General features: G+C 46.9%; 1 long non-coding RNA gene across 1 annotated transcript; it reads left to right on the top strand.

Moving 5' to 3' along the window:
• Positions 1–4,836: 4,836 nt before the first annotated feature.
• Positions 4,837–11,548, top strand: LOC124273172. Its single transcript, XR_006897569.1, has 4 exons — positions 4,837–4,870; positions 6,507–6,563; positions 6,706–6,727; positions 11,531–11,548. It is a non-coding gene; the product is annotated as an uncharacterized LOC124273172 (long non-coding RNA).
• The last annotated feature ends 1,497 nt before the right edge of the window (positions 11,549–13,045 follow it).

Here is a 13,045-nt window from a genome sequence, read left to right as displayed (position 1 = left end):
CTGGCCTCGGCCAGGCAGGGCAGGCGTCTCCCCCCTTTTCGGCTGCAGTCGTCACTGCCGCTGAAGTCTGCCTACCGGTCATTCGAAGAATGTTACCGGTGCGCGGCTCAGCAACTTAAAGTAGCAGTCCATTCAGCCTACCTGTCGGCGTTGCAGGGACAGCTGGTGGCCCACAGCGCTGGCGGTGCCGATTCATCGGAGTCGGTGCTCGCCCGGCAGTTAACGGACGACACACGTTCGCATCTGGCTCGGGACAGCATTGATTGCTGTGCCAGCCAGATGATGAAGAGCCGCCATGGGCTTATGCCGCCTGTGGCTGTCTGTGGCGGTATTCGCCCGACCACACAGCAAGCTCTACTGTCATTGCCCTATACCATGGGATCTTCCCTGTTCCCTGGGGCCTTGCAGGTGGTAACGGGAGGTCGCGGAGGCTGTCTCTACCTTTAAGGACTCAAAGCCTTTGTTGGAGCAGCCCTCCGGCTCCCTCGCCATCGCCCTCCCGCTATGCGTCCGCTTACCCTTCTGCCTCGGCTTTAAGGATGTTAAGTGGGCTGCCCTTTGCAGTCCAAGCGCGGGCAGGCGACGAGAGGCAGGGGCAAGCCTGCTCCAGCCGCGCAGCAGTCTTTTTCAGGGCAAGGGGAAGCCAGCCCCGCTTCCCACTGATTTATTCCCCAGAGCCCTTGTTGCCCCCTACCACGCAGCGGAGACTTGCCGACGGTGGGGTGCACTGCCTCTTGCCACCGCGTCCCTGTCGGGCGTCGGCTGTCCCTATTCCTCCGGGAGTGGGAGGCAGCCACCTCAAATCCTGGGTCCTGTCCGGCTCAGGGATGGCCATTTGCCACAGTGGAGGCGCCGTGATCCTCCGTCCTTCTCGGGTTCGGCATGCGCCTGTGCCGACCCCATGACAAGGCGGAAGTCCTCCGCGTCGAGGTTCAGTCTTTACTGACCAAGGCGACCATCGAGGTGGTTCCGGTGGAGTCAGCGCAGAAGAGGGTTTTATTCCACCTACTTCCTCGTGACCAAAAGGACGGAGGGTTCAGACCCATTCTGAATCTCAGAGGGCTGAACAAATTACTGGAGGTGCCGCTTTCAGGATGGAGACACTCAGGTCAGTGATCTCCTCCCGTCGGTAGACAGGGGATTGGCTTCGTCAATCGATCTCAAAGACGCATACCTCCATGTTCCAATGCACTCAATTCAAGAAGTACCTCCGGTTCTCCTTCGACCGGGGCGTGCTACCAGTTCACGTGCTCCCCTTCGGCATCTCCACGGGCGCCAAGGGTGTTCACCAAACTTATGCTAATCCCAGCTCAGTTAGCCAGGTCTCGGGGCAGGTGTTGTCACCCGCACCTGGGCGATTGGCTTCTACGGGCCTTAGGGCCTCAGTTAAGCAGAGCCCCACACTGTGCGTGCTGGATACTCTGGTGTCACTGGGCTGGATTATCAATCTCAAGAAATCAGACCTCGCTCCGGCCGCAGGGATCTGATATTCTTGGGAGCCAGATTCAACACGCGCTTAGGGATTGTTTCCCTTGCTCGGACGCATCGTCAAAGTCCGGGGGACTGTGTTACAGTTCCTCCAGTACCCCCGTTCGTCGGCCCCTAACATGGCTTCGGTTGCTTTGCGGCAACATGGCGCGCACAGTGGACGTGGTTTGGCGCTTGGCGTTTGAGGATGCGACCAATTCAGCAAGCATTAGCTCAGCTGTGGTCCCACTCGCAGGGCTACGAGATTATGCTCATAATGCCAGAGTGGTTAATCCCTCACTTCGCGATGGTGGACGGACGCCGGGAATTTGTCCAGGGGATCCCTCGGACACCCGACACCTTCCCTCTCAGTTCAGACGGGGCGCCTCCCTCACAGGTTGGGGGTCCTGGCGAAGCACTCAGCCTCCGCCTCTGGTCGAGCGGGAGGTCAGCCTACACATCAATGTGTTAGAACTGAGAGCAGTCCGCAGGGTGTTCGAGTGCTTCAGGGTGTTGGTGCAGGGCGGTGGTTCGCCTCTAGAAATGGACAATCAAACGGCCATGTCTTCCATTCTCAAGCAAGGCGGCACAGTGTCTCCGCCGCCTCCTTCAGGAGGCGTGGCAGTTTCTACTGTGGTGCGATCAGTTCAACATTCGGGTTTTGCCTGTTTATCTCCCGGGGGTAGACAACGTCCGTGCAGATGCTCTCTCACGGCGTATACTAGCCCCACATGAGTGGATGCTCGACCGGGAGATATTCGGGATTATCTCCCAGTTGTTCGGGTCGTTCCAGGTGGATCTGTTTGCGTCTGGGGTGATGAACCAGATTCCTGTGTTTTGCTCCCGGATTCCGGATCCGGTGCGTTAACTCAACAGCGCCCTTTCAGCTAGATTGGACCGGACAGGGTACTGTATGGCGTTCCCGATACCACTGATTTCCAGGGTCCTGTCGCAGCTGACCGCACAACCAGCTCGGCTACTTGTGCTTCTGGCACCCCTTTGGTCGGCACAAAGCTGGTTTCCGGTAATTCTCAGGTTTCTGGCTCAGCCTCCTGTTCTATTACCTTTTTGACCGGACCTCCTATCCCAGAACGGAGCGCCCCACCCGAATCCCAGGATTCAGTGAGTGGCTTGGTCGCTATCCGGGATCGCCTCCATGCGAGCGGAATTCCTGCACCAGTTGCAGACACAATTCTGGCTTCGCGGAGGGATTCGACAAACGTTCAATATGAGGATAGATGGGCCTGTTATTCGCGCTGGTGTGTCAACAGGGGGATTCTTGATCCCTTTTCTACAGATTTAGTCTGTGTGTTGGAATTCCTCCAGCCGGTCTAGCGGCTTCCACTGTTCGGGGATATTCTACGGCTATTTCTGCGTTTCATATTCCTGTTGACGGTGCTCTCTTGGGGCAGCACCCTCTTGTACAGCGCTTTTTAGCAGGCGTGGACAGAATCCGTCCGGTTGTCCGACGTATTAGTCCCCCGTGGGACTTGTCAATCGTTCTTGATTGGCTGTCCGGTCCAATGTTTCACAATCTGTCGGCTCTTTCCCTCCAGCTGTTGACGTGGAAGACGGCGTTTCTTGTGGCGGTGACTTCTGGCAGGCGGGTTGGCGATATTCATGCAATGTCGGCCGATCCCGCGCTTACTGTTTTAGCATTCGGCTGCCTGAGACTTACCGTCCTAAGAAGGATAGTCCCTTCCATGTGACGGCGCCTATTGAGCTCCCAGCTTTCACTCAGCCTTCCCTGTCCGGTACCTCTCTACGACGTGCTCACGTCTTAGATGTCCGTAAAGACACTTCAGGCTTATATCAAGCGAACAAGGGTACCCGTAAGGGTAACCAATTGTTTTGTTGTTATGGCGGGTTCAGGCTGGTCTTCCGCTACCAAGCAGACCATTTCTCGGTGGCTTGTCTCTGCCATACATATGAGTTATACTCAAACAGGGCGATCCCGCCTGTTGGGTTGAAAGCTCATTCGTTAGGGCAGTGGCTACATCGACAGCTTACGCTGCAGCCCTGCCCATTGAGGAGATCTGCTCAGCGGCTATTTGGAGCCCTCCGGCACGTTCATCCGTCATTACCAACTTGGACAGACTCTCCAGTGGCGTGCCTCGATTCGGTCAGTCAGTTCTCCAGTGGGCATGGTTCCACCTCTCTAGCCGATTGAGCTTTCGGTGTTTTAAAAACATTATTGTGTGAACCATTATCTGCCAATTTTAACACTGGTGTTGGGTTTTACAAATCTTGTTACATTTTTCCCTTGGTGATGGGTTTTATGTGGTGCTGGTTTTTATTCCCATGTCTCTTGCTTTCTAACCTAGAAGCTCTAGACTAAACTGCCCTTGGAAACTTTGCTGTTCATATTCCGGCATTTCGCTTTCTGGGTTTATTAAGGGACCTTATCTTCACTTCCAAGTAGATTACGGGAAGGAGGGAGGGTGTGTCTCGCTTCGTTGCATTAGCGAGGTTTAAGCTGGACAAATTTGCATCGTTTACCCTGACCCTGGCTCATGCCCCGCCTGATTGGCTTTGGTGGACACGTGACCGGTAAGTGTGCCTTTTCTGCTATAATTAGCTTGGGAAATTCCACTTCTTGTCGGGGTGTTTAAAGCGGACAGAATGCCAGCTCCTGAGATCCGTCTTTAGAGTCTGTCTTATGCTTATAAGTACCCCAAGGAGGAATATATAAAAGAATCGAACTAACCTGTAGAGGTTTAAGATTCTTTGAATATATTCCTTCCTTGGGTATCTACCACCTCCTCCGCATTCTGTCTGACTTCGTTCAGCATGGAAAGTGAGGTACGAGGTTACGGTCTAGAGTTACCTGCTCTTGGCTGTAGGGGGCCGGAAGGCCCTGTAAGGGTGGTCTCACAAGACAAAACGTAGTTTTTGTTTTGTAAATATTTTATTCAAATATTGTTACAACTGTCGTAGGGAATTTAAATGGACATTTAAATGCTTATAAGTACCCCAAGGAGGAATATATTCAAAGAATCTTAAACCTCTACAGGTTAGTTCGAATCTTTATGTTATGGCGTACTCAATTTGTATCTGCAAGTGGACTTTAATTTTGTTTAATGATCAATTCAGAAAACTTGTGTAATTCCATAATGATGTATGACATACATGGTACATCTGTGATACATGGTAGATCGTTGATACATGGTACATCAGGTGACACATGGTACATCGGTGATACATGGTAGATCGTTGATACATGCCTCTCTATTGCAGGAACTTTTTAACCTGGGTTTTTAAGTAATGTAAAGGGGTTATTCTGGTGCAATTAAAATTTTACTCTTTGTAGGGAGTTTTGCCCCTTGAGTACCTGGGTGTGTCGCTGTGGGAACAAGCAGAGGGGCTATACGCTAATGCACAGCAGATACTGGCACAGTATCAGGTAGGTGAACAATCCTATTAGTTACACGATGATTTGAAAGGGTGTACAGGACTGTAAGACCCTTGTAAATTCCAGATTTCCTGAGGCACAGCCGTAGGAAATACCCGGAATGTACATGGGTTTACAGTAAGATCACCAGTAAGATCTTTTAATTTAGCTTTATCTTTAAACAACAACATTCTGCCCGAACGTTTTTCGCTTTGATTTTTCCTGAACGGTCATAAAGATAGTTTAATTTAGCTTATCTTTAAACAACAACTTTCTGCCGAATGTTTCGCCATGATTTTTCCTGAAATGTCATAAAGATCTTTTAATTTAGCTTATCTTTAAACAACAACATTCTGCCGAGTGGTTCGCCAAGATTTTTCCTGAACGGTCATAAAGGGAGATAACTCGGGATGGCTTAGTTTTTGATATAAATGATCGAATTTGAGTTTTCTTTAAAGGACAAGTGAAATACAGAAACATTTTATTTTTTGGATATATTAATTGACACAAACAAATAAGAAGTTATGGCAACAATTTTATTACTCTGTTTATACTCATAATTATATCCAACAACTCTAAAATTTCAAAGACCGCCTCCGTGGTGTAGTGGTTAGAGCGTCCGCCCGGAGAGTGGAAGGTCGCGGGTTCGATCCCCGACCGCGTCATACCAAAAGACGTTAAAATATGGTACTTGTTGGTCCCTGTTTGGCTCTCGGCATTAATGGGTACAACAAGGACTGGTCGGCTCGGAGTCAGTATAATGTGTCTGAGTGGGGTATTCATGCTTCACTGCGGCATGGTATCTCAGTGGGCTAGCACTATAAAACCAGCTTCAGTCTGGGCTAGTACAAGCAGCCGCACATACACATACACACGCATGCATGTCGTCATATGAGCGAAATATTCTCAAGAACAACATTAAACCCAATTTCACCTCACTTCACCTAAAATTTCAAGGCGATCATCCGTTTGGCAGCCACATTCCATCTGAGGTCAAGGTCATTCGTACAACCCATGTAGTGTGTCACTTGACAGATTTGATGGGTTGTACGGCTTACACCCTGACAAATCTGCCACCATGGTTTGGTATGCTTTTGCTATTGACCAATCAGAATTCAACAAATTCATCTTAAGGGTAATAATGTTTGGTTGATACTTGCACAGAATCAGGTAGGGGAACAGGATTGGTTAATGATGTAATTCACCGTATTGACACATGATGATACAGGCTGGAAGCTATGGAGGAAGACAGGATGTACCGCTGTTACCGTCTTCCTTTGTTTCCATTCAGCCTCCTGTGTGACCTAGGGTGTTAGGGTGTCCGGTACATCACAGCATTTCGTATTGATGAGGGAACAGCCCTCGAGTTGATGCAGAGTTAAAACAGATGTTACCACTTGAATAAAACCGACAAGCACTGAATAAAACCGACAAACACTGGTATGATGCTGACAAAACTGAAACACAGTCAGGATAATGCAGGATTTGGAAACATGATCTTTTATTTCCCGGACGCTACTCTGCACAGCCAATAGCAGTACCTTAGATGAAAGCCTTAACACTAAGTGTTTATTGTTGATCCAGTATACTGTCTCCATGGTTTTACTGTTTTCTCTGTGTTTCAACGGCTGATGAATTATTTTGACAGGTAAAGATGATGCAAGTGAAAGAGAGGACTGTCTCAGCTGCCTTTTTCGACCTTTGGGTAACCTTAACCTTTTCTTTTTAAAACTATTTTAAACCATGTTAAAAATCTGTTTCGCTTTGAAATAACATAACTGTCTTCCAAATATGATTTGACAATGTTGTCACATATGTTTAATATGTATCAAATGCTTCGCTTTCAGTGAACTTTCACCCTCAAAACAAGTAAGTATTGATTCTATAAGCTGATGTTTTCCATCAAGGGAGACAAATTCTTTTTCATGAGAGATCCTCCTTGGGGTACATATAAGCATTAATATGTCTATTTTAACTCCCTCGGACAGTTGTAACTATATTTTAAATAAACTATTTACAAAACAAAACAACGTTTTTGTCTTGTTTGACCACCCCTACAGAACCCAGAATGAACCCGTCCGCCAAGAACAGGTAATTCTAGGCGCTAACCTCGTGCCTCACTTTCCATGCTGTCGTTCTTCAGTATCGACGTATGTGTCCATCAGCCTGTGTTACATGTTGAATTTCTTCCCTTACGATTTCAAGACGAGTTCTTCAGAAACAATTACTGAATGTATGGTTGTCTCTTATTCGCATGGGCTATAACTGATAAATGTTTTTGAAAGTTTCATTCATCATTTGTTGTAACTTAAGTCTTAGTCCCTGTCGGTTGCCATGTGCTTGTCAAGATGGCGGACAGGAGACGCATACACTTTATGTATTTTTCCAAACTTTGCGGGCGGGGGTGATATCTGGGGTCAGGACCCCTTTTCCAAGAGATCACAGAAGAAGAAATCGTCCATGAAGTTGATGATTGAAAGTGCGATGTCCGGGCGCCTTCAGGAGCTTGGCTCGCAACGTGTAAATCCCGTTGGTCCAGGTGTCTCTGCTTGGGACGGTGGCGGCCTGGGCTCTGGCCCGGTGAACGCACCTATCCCTGGGCAACCTACCCTGAGTCTCGGCTCGGGGGATGGTCTGTCTGCTATTCCTAGTGCTGACCCGGTAGGGTGCAGGATTTGTCTGCCACTTTGTCTGCGCCTGAGCATACCGGGGCAACCAGGTCCCTTGGCACCCAGAGGCTTGGCTGGGCAGACTGGGCGGCCTGCTTTGGCAGTTCCTACCTTGTTGCCTCAGCCCCGCGGCTTGGAGACAGGGCGATCCGAACCCTCTGGTTCAGTTCTGTCCCTTGAGCCCCTCTGGCGTTCTATGTCGCAGCGCTGCCCACAGAGAGTTCGGTTGGCGTGGTGGTGATAATCCTCTCCTCTCGGGTACACACTCTCGTTTCGACCTACCGGAGCTTAGCAGGTGGTACCCATTGGGAGAGGAGGCACTGTTTGAGCCGCCGGTGGTGGATGAATGCGTCTTTACGTCTGTCACACTTGGTGGTTCCTCTTCCTCCTGGCTTCATTCAGCAGGGCCGGCTACTGCCGCCATTCCTGCCAATGCCCCAGCTCTTAAGTCGGCCTCTATCGCTTCTTTTGAAGAGCAGTATAGGACGGCTCAGCAACTGCGGGTTGCGGTCTACTCAGCATACCTATCTGCACTGCAGAGGGAACTGGTAGATCAGGGAGCGAGTGGCGATCATGCGTCATCCCCCTCATTGGTGAAGCAGTTGACAGACATCCATTTACATCTTGCACGTGACAGTATTCGCTGTTGTGCTAGCATGATGATGGGCGCTGTCATGGCCTGCACCGTTTGTGGCTGTCATTTGCACGCTATTCGCCAGCCACTCAGCAGGCACTACTTTCTCTGCCTTATACTATGGGTTCCACCCTCTACCCTGGGGCACTGAAAGTAGTTCGCGAGGCCGCCAAGGTGGTTAGCACTTTTAAGGACTCCAAGCTCTTACTAGAGCAACCCCTCTTACTAGAGCAACCCCTCTTACTAGAGCAACCCCTCTTACTAGAGCAACCCAAATCTCCCTTGGACGCCCTTGTTGCCTCCCACACATGCAAGCGGAGATTTGCGACTGTGGGAGTGCACTGCCTCATGCCACACGTCCCTGTAGGCGGCTGGCTTACACTCTTCCTCCCGGAATGGCTGAAAGCCACTTCAAATCCCTGGGTCTTGTCCACACTCAGGGATGGCCATATGCCACAGTGGAAGCGAGGTCCGCCACCATTCACCGGGTTGCGGCACACTCTTGTGCCCACCTCCCGGAAAAGGGCGGACATTGTCCGTGTCGAGCTCCTCAGATTGCCAAAGTTCAGAGAACTGTTTTACAGTTTCTTGGGACTCCCACGGATTCAGCTCGGCGGGTCTCCAGTTGCTGTGGGCAACTGTGGATGTGGTGTGGTGGTGTGCATGTCTGAGGATGAGACCTATACAGCAGGCACTGGCTCAGCTGTTGTCCCATTCGGAGAGCTACAAGAAAGTTCAAGCCACTGAAAGACATCATACGAGAAAGTTCACATGCCACATCTAAGGTTTATGCTGTGGCTCTGTCTATTGAGGACCCTCAAGGCTTATATCAAGCGGACATTGGCTATCCGAAGATAACCAATTGTTTTGCTGTTACGCTGGAGGTAAGGCTGGCCTTCCGGCGAACAAGCAGACCATATCTAGATGGCTTGTCTCTTCCATTTGTACGAGCTATACACAGAAAGGGTTAACACCACCTACTGGGTTAAAAGCTCATTCGGTTAGAGCAGTAGCCACATCTAAGGTTTATGCTGTGGCTCTGCCTATTGAGGAGATCTGTTCATGCTATTTGGAGCTGGCCGAGCACGCTTATCCGGCATTGTCAACTTGACCGAGACACTCCAGTGAGCTGCTCGGTTCGGTCAGTCAGTTCTCTCCAGTGGGCAGAGTCATAACTCTCTAGCCGCATTGAGCTTTAGAATTACGATTTTATCTGTTTTTAACTGTGTATGCGGGTTTGCAGTCAACTTTCCTTCCCTTTTACCCTTACTTGGTGTTGTGTTTTTATGGTGATGGTTTGTTCTCCCTGTATATGACAATATTGCACATTATTCCTTAGAAATCTATACTTGGCTGTGGTTTCATGTGATTTTATGTCACTCCTCCCTAGGTAGTTGGGGATGGCCAGATGGGTGGGCACTATTGTTTACTACATAAGTAGTTCACCGCCCATTTTGCATATGAGCAGAATAGATAAGCCTGGACCTCTGGACCCGCCCCTCGCTGATTGGCTGAAGAGGTCAAGTGGCCAGGTAAGGGAGCTGTTCCTTCTTCTTTTATTGTTGGGAAATTCTACTTCTGCCGGGTCTTAGTTTATCAGACAGAATGCCACTCCAGGGCTCTTGTCTTTAGGAGTTCTGTCTTATGCTTATATACTCTAAAGGAGGATCTCTCATGAAAAGAATCCCAACAAACCTGTAGAGGTTGGCTGATTCTTTGATGAGAGTCACCTTTGGCCATTTCCCCACCTCCCTCATTCTATTTCTTCAGCATGGAAAGTGAGGTACTTTAGGTTAGCTTCTAGGAGTTACCTGTTCTGGTGGATGGGTCCATTCTGGGGTTCCAGAAGTTGTTTTTGTTTTGTGAATATCTTATTCAAAATATATAGTTACAACTGTCATAGGGATTAAAATGGACATTTTAATGCTTAGTATGTACCCCCAAGGAGGACTCTCATCAAAGAACCAGCAACCTCTACAGGTTTGTTCAATTTCATAATTGTATATATGATGACTGGTTCTGTGGAGTTCAGGGACCAAATGTGTGTGTGATCATATCCCAATTCCTGGTGGACATTCTGGGTAACAAGCTGAATCTCTCACCATCTTCTTCAGTTTGTATAAACTTTCTGTCCAGCATGGAGTAGCTTGAATTTCATTATCTTTTGATGGGCTAAAATTACAAACTATTCTCAAAATATATAATTTGATCCTCAGTTACCGCCCAAGATGGAAGCGCTTCATAAACAGTGGGTAAGAATGAAATAACTAGTAATTAATTTACAAAACAAATGAACTGTACTGTTTCCATTAGTGACATGTATATTTATGATTGAACTGTGAGTTGTTGGAAAGCTTTGTAAGCATGTTTTTGAATTTGTTGATTCTTACTCTTGCTGTTTAGCCACTGATGTGCTTTGATCCAATACATCATCAACAGTGATACTTCTGAAAGAGCAGTGGTTCTAAATACTGAGTATAATCCTACTTTCTAGATAAATTTTTTTTTTACATTTACATAAGACATTATGACCATCAGATGATTAACTTAGTAGTTACTTGTCTTTTCTTGACATGTCATTGAAAGCCCTTACTTCAGAGTGTTCCATTTGTGGAGATATATAGCTGAAAACATGTTGTGACATATGTTATATTTGGGATAACTTAGTAAAAGTACAGATTCTAGTACTTTTTGGAATGAATCCCATCCGATTCTATATTCACACCCTCAGAGTCAGGCACCTAATTGCCACCTGCACACAAAGTCAGCCGCTGGGCAAAACCAGCCATGGCCAGGCACCTCAAAATGGAAGTCAGACTAGCTGGTAGCTCTAGGCTGCCCAGACTTTGTGTAAATTCTCTGATAAGTGGTATTTGGCAGCCTCCACGGCTGAGAAAGCTATGAAATATCACAATGCCATATTTTAGAAAGTGGTCAAATGTAATGATATGTTTTATTTGGGACTACACTTTCTCAGTAAAAGTACTAGCATTCTATGAGTATTATCTTTTTTGGTTTCATCCATTTATTATCAGTTATTGAGTATACCAAATATAACATATGTTACATTTGACCACTTTCTAAAATGGCATTTGTGTATTTCATTGAAAAACATGTTGTTAGTGAAGTACATCATTTAACGTATGTGATCCATCTATCTCTGCAGCCAGGTGGGGTGGCCTAGTGGTTAAGGTGTTCATTAGATCGCATGAGACTTCAGTTCGATTCCCCACAGAACACGTGAAGCTTCATTGCTTTGTGTCCCACCCGGCCATTGAAATTCGCTGGATTATTGCTTAAAAGTTGGAGTAAAACTAAACTCACTCACTCCTTTGACCCAAACATGAATATTTAGCCATTTATTTCCAGGCTGACTTTCATCCGACACACCCGACAGCTGAGAATTAGTCGGAAACTGTGCAGAGGCAGTGGACACAAAATTCTTTAGTGTCTGGAAAATTATCATCAAGCCGTAACTAGATGCTGCAGCTGGAATATCTACTGACACAGTTATTCTGGGCTGCAATAAAGAGGTCCTCGGCAACCCTGGCTTATTGTAAGAGGTGACTTGATATTAAGGGTGGTCAGACTAAATTGAACTGGTCAATTAGCGTGTCATTGACTTGGATCTATCCTCGTATTGTGTGGTACAAAGCACCGTTACCACAGAACATCTGACTCTTAGTTTGATGACATATTTTATTATATTGGCATGTTGTTAGATATCTGAAGTGAGGGAGTTGATGAATGCTGGCTCTGAAAGGACTGAACTATTACCAGAAGTACGACAGACTGTTCCTGGGGTGAGATTGTTTTTGTTTTTGTTTCCCAATCGCGAACGCTTGGCGGAGAGCTATCTTGACAGTCCCGATTCTTGTTAACGCGATATCTCATGAACAGTTGTACCGTATGTCTTCAAATTTGGTCACGGCCTACATGGGGATTCACGCAGACGCCAGTCGATTTGGGTGACTTTTGACCTTATTTTAAAGCGTTACCCATAATGCTTTCAAACTTATCTAAGCGTGATGTCTCATAAAACATTGCACCTAAATATTTTCAAGTATGTCGACCAGCCTTCATTGAGTGATTATGCAGCAGGCAGATCATTTCCAGGCATCTTGTATGTGACCAAAAATAAAAATGAGTAAATATGTTATAAATATTTCATTCTTCTTTAGTAGGCGTGGAACATTGCCATAAACCAAGTGGCAAAACAATTGTTTAGTAATGCACTCAGGAGTGTTAGTTCAAATGTTGTGGCTAGACTAAACCAGTGATTGCTGTATTGGAACTGCATGTATTTCCACCACTCTCTGTCTCCCACATCAGGATCAGTATAGTTGCTGAGCTTCCCATGGGGTGGATGGTGTACATCCTGCAGCAGGTGCTCCACAACCACATGGTTCTGTGCCAGCAGGTCAAAACAGAGTTACCTCCCTCTTCAGCTACATCAACACTTGGCAGCAGCTGCCTGGCTCCATTGTCAGCTTACTCTTGTTCAGTAAAATTGGAATTCTGTTGTTTATTTTATTTATTGTTAAAGCATTTTATGAGATTGTGGCATTTCTATTATTATAAATGTTGTATCATTAGTTTCCTTTACCAGAGTTATGCACCTTCCAAAAATTATGGGATATGATGTCAGCAAGCATAATGGCTTCTCTGTAGAATGTGTTACTACCTGATTGAAATTAATGTTTGAATGGGAACAACGCGTTTGTTATATGACCTGAGACAGATGATGATGGTGATGATGATGATGATGATGACTGATTTAATTTAATGCACGCATCTAATTTTATGTTGTTGTTGTTGTGTGTTAAGAACTTGAGATGATGTTGTTTCAGTCCAGTCATCCCCATCACCTACTACCTGTACTGC

Source organism: Haliotis rubra, unplaced genomic scaffold (genome assembly GCF_003918875.1).
Source record: "Haliotis rubra isolate DU_JTF1 unplaced genomic scaffold, ASM391887v1 Scf1774, whole genome shotgun sequence".
Classification (NCBI taxonomy): Eukaryota; Metazoa; Mollusca; class Gastropoda; order Lepetellida; family Haliotidae; genus Haliotis; species Haliotis rubra.
The sequence above is the reverse complement of the archived record's forward strand: the minus strand, read 5'-3'. Positions and strand labels throughout refer to the sequence as shown.